We start from the raw sequence: 9,041 nt of genomic DNA on the forward strand, positions 1-9,041 counted from the left end.
GACTAGTGATTTGCATGGGACAGTCATACATGTCTCTGAGAGGTGGTTGCTGAAATAAGCAGATTTTAATTAACTCCATTCATTGCATATAACATCACAGCTCTTTAACTTTCCATTGTGACCCATAATTCCAGTTCTTTTCTTCATATCTTGTGAAGAACTATATCGAAGGCTATAAAGATGAAAATCTGTGCTGATTCATCATCCTTAATCTGTGACAATACTTAAGGAATTGCTTTGTAAAGCATTTCCAGGATGGAGGAGTGGCTTCATCTTTTAGTGGAATTTGAAGTGTCAAAAAAAAAAAAGAAAAAAAAAAAAAAAAAGGTTCCATGTGGAAACGCATATTTATTTTTCTTTTAATTGGTAAGATTAAATGATGACAAGCAAAATGTCACCATATATCATTTTTAACAGTGATTTAACCGAACGGCTTTCTCACAATTCCATACTTGGCTTGTATCCATGGAGTCGGATTTCTGACTGCCTGAAGTGTCCCAGTTCCTTTGTTGCTTCTTGTCAGCTAAGAGGGTGGAAAACACAAACATTTATTAAAAACCCCCACAGCCAAACACAAAACCGCAATGGGCCACATTAATAATAACAATAACAATATCACTCAACTCGTGTCTCAGGTAAGAGGTGAAATATCTTGTCCTTAAATTTGAAGTCAGCTGTACTGCTGAGGGCAGCTGTTCTGGATCCAGGCAGGGCTCCGTTTTCTACTGGATAAATGCAGTCCAGCTGTGGTTATGTGACTCTGGAAGAACCACATTGCAGATATGCCAGAATTATTATGCATTTACATTAGTGTTACTGAAAGCACAATCTGCCTCATTATCTTTCTAGCAAGAAAGACTATCATTGGTGATAATTAGTGCAGAGATGCTTGCTTCTGTTGAAGTGAGCCTAATTTTTCAGTGTATGGTGGTCCTGTACAGAAATGTCTATCATCTGACAAATTACTTAATTGCTGAGGAGAAGGGGGTGTTGATTATACTGCATAAAGCCTAATGAACAGCAATGGTATTAAAAACAATCTATGTAAACAAGATGAATAAAAGCATGCTCTTTGAGGTGTTAGCAACTGATCATGAGCTGTGATTTCCAAATAAATTCCGGAGGAATCAGCCTTCCCAGCTCATGTCTGAACTATGCATAAAAGACCGAGAGTTCAGGCAAGTTAAAGACTAACTTATGAGATATAAAACATTGTACCTATTATGTGGGAATAAAACACCCTAATGAAGGCTCCCTTTGTACTGACCATAATGTCAGATGAATGTGGACAAAATGGGTGGGTGCTCTTTCAGACACATCTGATTAGGTGCCCGACTGCTTTTGTGTGATGGGTTTTAAATGCTATTTGAACTCAAAGTACACCACATTGTCTCAACTGGTGGGGCCAAACTTCAAACTGGTGAGCATATAGTGATATTAAGCCTTATTTTTTTCTCATGCTAGGTCCTCATTAAAGGCCATATTATATTAATTACAGATTGAATTCTTTCATATACCTGGCAGCTGAATTACAATGGTTTTGCTCAGTGAAGTTTCATGGAGCTAAGGTGTTACTTGCTTAGCAAGTATGCAGTGTCTTTTCTAAGATGGCAATGCATGTTTAAAGTTTTTAAAGCATAACATGACATGCGGCAGTAAAACTCATAGTAACTAATAAATGCATATGAACACTGTTCTCTGCGGGGTGTTTTACTCTCTCTGTGTGGGAAGCAAGACAAAGAGGATAGATTATACCAGTAAAAGCTATTTAAAAGAGTCAAGAGAGTAAAGGGTGAAAAACATACCCCATTATCAAACCAGGAATAAGCTTTCCATCCTCACACTAGTTTTCAACAAGGAGAAATCTAGAGTTTTATTAATGTTAAAAAAAAGTACTTCGTAAAAATGCCTCCAGTGAAGTGGAAAGTAATGAGACCAGTAAGAGCTTTCCCACACCCCCTTTTTTTTTTCTCTGAAAGTGGGAGGGAAGTCTGATGAGGAAAACAGTAATTACAAATGGTATTTACTGCTCTTGTGGATCCAGGATGCTGCATTGGAGCACAAGGAGCCTGTACATTTCCTGTTGTGCCAGCCAGAGGGGCTCTACCATGATTTCAATAAGTCATGGAGTGAGTTCAAAGGCTCCAATAACCTCCTCATAGTGCGGAAGCATGTTCTTTCACAGAGGAGCATCCTCCTGCACAAGCATATGTGTCTGATTTGCCTGAGCTCTTCGTTGATGTTTATCAGTGGGTGCAAACAAATAATCAAAGGCTAAGCAAAAAAATCCCATCCTTTATTTCAGAGCCCACACGGTTGCTGGACATATGATGTGAATGATTGTGTGCTCTGGTGGGGCAATAGGTTCCTTTCAGGTGGGAAAGGAAACGAACTCATTTCTTTGCTCCAGTAAGTCTTCAAAGGGGATTAGGACCAAAACTGCTATGAAGGCTATCCTATGAAAATGCTGGAAAGTTCTGTTCTAATATTAAGGACATTTCCTTGATTTGGTTTTTTTCCTTCCAAATTTTTCAAGACTTCTAAAATCTAAAGCAATATTCAGAGAATTGTATCACTGTATGAAAGTGACACTTATAATAGGTGTTTACTATCGTGTAACGTATCAGAAGGAAGAGAATTATTCTATGATTCTATGATAATTAGAAATGGGTTTATATCAAAGGAGGTATTTTTAAATCCCCTTAGTTTGGATTAAATTAATCAGATAGCTTGGATATTCTTCCTTCCAATATATTATATGTTTGTAGATACCTATTTTAAACGTCGCTTTTGTACTGGCAATTATTCTGCATTCCTTAACTGATTTCCTTAACTGATCTCATAATAGCAACTTTGCATCCTTCTAGTGGGAATTAACCTAAGCAGTACTAAAACAAAACTGTGCAGTATGAATCACAATAATTTGTAATTCTCATAAAACTATTTAAAGCTACAAGCATGTGAAAAAAAAAAAGTGTCACTGAAGTAGAGCTCATTTCATTTTGTTTTTCAATTTTGTATTTTCTATTTCCAAACTGAGACTGAAAAAAGATTGCAAGCTGTACTCTGCAGTTATGCTGATGGAAAGCTGATCTTTTTCTCCAGATATACCATAAAGAAGCTCATTCCATGCCTATTGCAATGAAGCTGACAGAGAATCATCCAACTCTTTATTGCCTCATTTTTGAACGAACACCTGTAGTTTATATTTCTATCCCCAACAGACAGAATTATGCCTTTGAACGTGATAGTGAGCACTCAGTAGCATTTTGGATTGAGTTGTCTTCTTTAAAAATCTGATTTTACTTTTTTCTCAGTTCATCACATTCTCATTTAATCCCAAAAGGTGTTAGGGAGGAGAGAGCTTGCTGAGTGTCAGCTGCAGAGGGTGAGGCTTCAGATCTCAGAGCCACAAAACATCCTTGAACTATTTGTTGCTGAAACTCTTGGCCCTGTGAAGAAACCACTGAGAAATACTCAGATGACTTTGTGGGAAGAAAAAAGTAGAACATATCTTGAGCACTTGAGAAAGGCAAATCAGAATAAAATAAAATAGAATAAAATAAAATACAATAAATCACAGCTCTTGTAGACTCCCTCCTCTTCATGAGAGACACTTTTGCAAGTTGTGCAGCAATGCTCATCCCCTGGTTAGGGAATCCTAGGCTGGAAGGAGGAACGGAGAGCTTTCTCTGACTCACTGCACTTCCTTCTGCTCTTGTGAACATCCTCTGCCTGCACTGTGTTCACGCAACGACCAGGAACTGTTAGACCTGACCGTGCTCTTGTACTTATTAACCGAATGACCTCCAAGATCCTTAAAGCCTAAATTTTCCCATGAGTATGAGAGACTGTCTTAAAGTGAAGAGTAACGTAATACTGGAAATACAAATAAGCTTTCTGAGGGTGCATCAAACTGAGTCCATCCTTCTGGGGACTTGAGGCACTTCCCATTGCCATTACCTGGGGAAATACCCATTCCCAGTCCCTGTACTGGGGCCTTTGCTCAGGTTTGGGGAAGATGTCTGCCCCAGTGCTGTACAGAGCTAAAAGTGGCTCCCTGCTGGGGACACAGGCTGAGAGGTACAGAGCAAGAGGAGCAGGGCATGGGGAGGGACACTGTGCTGGGTGCATCACTGGGTGCGAATGGGGAGGTGGCTATGGGGAGAGGGAGAGCAGGAGTGAGCAGACATCTCCCACCATGAGACCTGGCCTGGCATGCTGAGGCTGCTGACAAATCCCCTTTTCCCTGCCCGTTCCAGCAAAACCATCTCACTGCCTTTTCTGTACAGTAAGCTCTACACAGTGCTGAAAGCAGCATGTTTTATCCTAAGGAACAATATTGATTTATATGCTCTGAGTACTGCACGGTAAACTTGGCCACCTGGTCATATTACAGCACTATCACATACCAGCTAATATGCAAAAAGCAAAAGAAATAAATTCAGCTATCTGGCCATGCAGGTGGGAGCATACAGTATTAATAGAGCTTTGAAATGCATCATTGTACTCAGCAACTGCCTAAAAATAATGGTTTTCTCCTTCAGACATCCAAACCTGTAAGATAATGACTATTTTGTTTTCCAGCTGATGCAGTAAATCTCAGCAGCACTGGAGGCTATGCTCCATAAACCACACCAAAGCATGACTTCAATATTTTTGTGACTGCTGAATGACTATGACAGCTCTTTCTCTATTTTATTGCATTCAAACTAAGCAGATATGAAAAGAAATTGCAATACATGACTAAAAACTTACCTAGCAGTGGTATGGATTACTGGTAGCATTCATTCACTGTTGTCAAACTTATTCTCTTTCAGACACTGGTACAGTCATGCTCTGAAACATCATTAGGACTGCCTTTCTGTGTGGGTTTTTTTCTGCTAAGTTTCCATTTAACAGTCAGTCAATGTTCAAGAAAAATACTTAATTTCCAAATCAACAGGTATGGGATTCTGTGTTGTCTCAGAGAGACCTTATTTGGTATGTTTGGTCTGTACTATGTCCCCTTTACTAGCAATGCAGACTTTGCAGTCTGTACTTTGGCCTCTGAATTTCCTCAGTTTTAGTAACAAAGGACAATCAAAAGGTGATTGTTAGGGAAGAAACTGCACATTCTGCATCTGTACAGAGCGTACAGCCCTGATCAAGAAGAAAGGATCAGAAAACAGACCACATTTTCAAAGGTGTTCAATGTATGTGATTTTAATAAGCGTTTAGTTGACTGACTTTTATTGATAGAGTGGGAATTTCACAGGCACTTTTTAAAAGTGTGTAGGCCACCTTATCTCTGTCCTTGGACATTTGTCTCCATCTTTATTTATTAAGGTAATTATCTTTGAAAATCCAGCTCCACATCTCATTTTCAAAATGGTTGAAGACCAAATGGTTCATAGTTCATTCAAATTGTCCTGCTCAGAATCACACAATTTGGCATTGCCTAGTGTTGAGACCCTTTCTCTTGTGTGCCAGGTGCCAGTATCCCACCACGCAGTGCTCAGCAGGTTAGGTCACCAAGAAAAGGATCTGGCTCACTAGGTGGGCAGCTGTCTAGAAAGGAACAGCTGAAAAGCAGGAAAACAAGTGAAAAGTGCATATGTAAGTGCCTGACTTAGTGAATTGGTCAGAAATGGGTGTCTTCCATGCAGAATCTAGGGTCAGATCCCAGTCTCTGCTGCCTTCTTCCTTTGAATCAATAAACTGTGGTCAGTGCATTTTGTAAAATTTGGGGTGCCAAATATGTAATGATTTGGATAAAGACAAAAAAATAGTAGAATTTCTGTAAATGCTGCAGTATGATGCAGAAGATATCAAGATGTGAACCACCCCCCTGGTTTCAGTTTCGCAAACCAGAAACCTGTCTGGCATTTTGTGCAATCAAAACCACACCCTTTCCCATTCAGCTCTGATTTATTAACTAGAAAGCTCTCATATCATTCCCTCTTTCCACAGTTGCTGGTACTATCTCCAGTTTCAGATAACGTAAAAGAAAGCTTGCTCTGCCAAAGATGGCACTGATTATCATTTTCATTTTTTTAACATGGTTATCCTTTGCACATTTCTATTTTCTGTGCTTTCCAGTTCTGAAATGAATCATGCATGGAAAAAAGATAAACCCCTTTCATATTAAACTGGTCCCAGAACATTAAGAAAAAACATCCACCGCACCCTGTGATTAATTCATTAATCCATAGTTCAAAACAAGTAATCTGATTAGCTTGCAAACAAGAACATGACGCACACGTGGCTCTTCAAATAGTGTTGACATACTGAATAGTTCAGATTCCTGCCATACACAGCCTTTCACTTGCCACTTCCAGTTCCAGTAAGACCCAAGATCAGAACATTTTTGCTCTCAGGGGTTACTTGATGCACAATACAGAATGAGCTCATAGTCCGAGGCTGGCATGCAAAGAACAGATCTCTTTCTTTGGAGGAAGTTGAAATTTGAAGTACCTCTAACTAGCAACCCTAAACACAGATGACTAAAAGATATGCAGATGTTAAAAGATCCAAGTGCTGTTATTTGGTGTCTTCATGAGCACTAAAGCTCAATCAAAAGTACAACAGCTTATGCCATATATATCTACTTATATAAATGGTAGAGAAGGAGAACTTAGGGAAGTAGACTGCCTGGTGAAGAATGTAAGGAGAGGTAAGTCAGTCAGATCAGTTAAGGGAGTTGCACTGCATGAAGAGGCCACAAAGCAGGGTAAAGTAAGGGTGACAGTTTTGCAGGGGAGGGAACTGAAACTGAATTTCATGTATACCTATCATCCAATTGAAAGGTAATCCAGAAAAAGTACCCATAAAGCCACTACCATTCTATTCATAATAATACAATTAGGAAAATTAACCAGGAAAAATAGGCTGGTTTTATTATCTTATTTTAGTAATTTTTGTCCTGAGGTAGTGGTTTAATTTTTTTCCTTGTTTATGTCTGACTCTGCTGTCGTATTACAAAATCTCAGAAATGGGACTGAGGTGAGCGCCTAGTTACTGTCAAGGTCTGTCATGGCACCCATATGTGCTTTCAGTTAATGGAAGTTCTGCTGCACTGAATTCATCCAGCAGGGATTTTGACTTTTTTGCAATATTTTTGGCAGGGACTGTGATATAAATGGAAATTATTTCTCCTATTATTTTTAATTTCCACCTGCCCTCCCCCAAGGTTCAACCCAAAAGAGAATTCAGTTGCTGGCTCTTTTGTTCATTACCTTGTTTATTTTGGAAATCTGTAGAAAATGCAGTTTCTGAGAATTAAATTCTCCCATTGACTGCTGAATAAATGAGGAAAGATACAAATGTGACAGTGAAGACAAGCAAGACAAATGATCTACCACATTTACCCATGTCTGACAAGATGTTCTTTTGTCACATGTAATACTTAATTTGTGGCTGGATGGGTGGAGAGTAGCGCGGAAAAAATCATATACACCTTACATGTTGTGTAATGGTTTTTGCTTTGGTTCCTTGGACATGATCTGAATCAGAAAGCTCTTACAGAGTGGCCTTAGAGCAGACTGTGGGAAAGGCCAGAGATTTTCATTCATGTGGATCCAGTCACGCTGATAAAATGGCAGGAAATCTCAGGAGTGCATTGATGCTTGAGAATGACCAACGTAAGAGTAAATCATGAACTGATGAATTTGTCCTGCCAGTAAGGAACGTCTCGAACTCCCAAGAACGTGGTCTGGAAGCAATGGGAGCACTTAGCACACATGAAATGCAGGCCTGGTAAGCAGTGCTGCTTGTCAAAAACCAAAATTCCGGTTCTTTGGGTAATTCTGAAACTCCAAGTATTTTCTGCTGCTGCTGAGCTGGTACGAAGATAGAAGTAGAAATATCAGGGGTTTATTGAAAGATGAGTTTTGTAAGACTGAATTACATTTCAAATGTATTATTTTTACTAAAAGAAGTACAAGAGTAACCAAGTCCGACCAAAACGTACTGAGTGTAAGGAACCAAAATGCTGTGTTCTTTTCTCCCCTATAGTGTGGGTAGAAGTATGCTCTCACTAAACAGTCAGTCTCACTCAGACTGGTATTTCTCAATAAAATATTGTTCCTTTAGTAATGCTGTCAGAGCCTAGTCAGAGATATAATATATACATTGTTCACGTGTACCTCTCATATCAATGAGAATTATTGGAATCCTTGCGGATGACAAAATTGGTATGAGCATTTGGCTGAGTAGTTCATGAAGAAATACAGCCAAAAAGCCAGTGTTACATCATTTGAATATCTACAAGGCCTAGGAGTCCTTTCAGGGTGCTTAAATGTTCACCATTAGTGCAGTTACTAGGCATGTTTGGTCTAGCACGAGTGCCCTTTATCTGAGGCGTTGGGGTTGTGGGTGAGTGGATAAATGAACGTAAAGAAAGTGTTACAGCTTCTGCAGGCGCACAGATTCCTACAGAGCCACATAATCAGTTTCTGCACTGTGCCCCCAGAGCTTTCAGCCTGGAGTCAGCAGCTACCAGCCCAGTCTCAGCTCTGCACGGAAGCATCAGTGCTGCTGCTGTCCTGAAGTGACTCTGAAAACATAATGAGCTGTATTTTCTTGACACTGCACATGAGCTAAGAAATCCTATCAACAGGAAAACTGGAGACAGTTCCACACCCAGCACATGTGTAGGCCTCAGTGAACAGTTGCCCAGGTGATGTGTTGCCAGTTGTACTTATGTGAACAAGGGAGGTCCTTTAATGTTCATTGTGCACAGCAACAAAGAGGAGCCGTGTCCTGAAGGACAGTTAGATACGTATTTCTCACAAAGTTAATGAAAATTACTTACAAGTTAACTCATAGAGAACCTATCCGATTTGCCTAAAACAGAACAGAAAGACTGTGATACCAGATAAACTTCAGTTCGGATAATTCTGGTATTAAGAAAATCAGCTTCTCAAATAGGTTGTCTTAGCACTAAGACAGTCACATCCAGCCAGATCACAGTACAAGCAAGGCAAAGTTGGTCTGTCTGCAGAAAGAAAAATGGATGTCCTCTTAATTTGTTTAGCCAGGTGTTTTCTATTTCAAGCTTC

At 39.6% G+C, this 9,041-nt stretch overlaps 1 long non-coding RNA gene across 1 annotated transcript; it reads right to left on the reverse strand.

The window, feature by feature from the left end:
- Window positions 1-451: 451 nt before the first annotated feature.
- Window positions 452-4,990, reverse strand: LOC136009170 (uncharacterized). The gene is made up of 3 exons (XR_010610375.1): window positions 4,759-4,990; window positions 625-760; window positions 452-523 (listed from the first exon to the last, which is right to left on the reverse strand). It is a non-coding gene; the product is annotated as an uncharacterized LOC136009170 (long non-coding RNA).
- Window positions 4,991-9,041: the final 4,051 nt, after the last annotated feature.

This window comes from Lathamus discolor, chromosome 2, assembly GCF_037157495.1.
Source record: "Lathamus discolor isolate bLatDis1 chromosome 2, bLatDis1.hap1, whole genome shotgun sequence".
Lineage (NCBI taxonomy): Eukaryota > Metazoa > Chordata > Aves > Psittaciformes > Psittacidae > Lathamus > Lathamus discolor.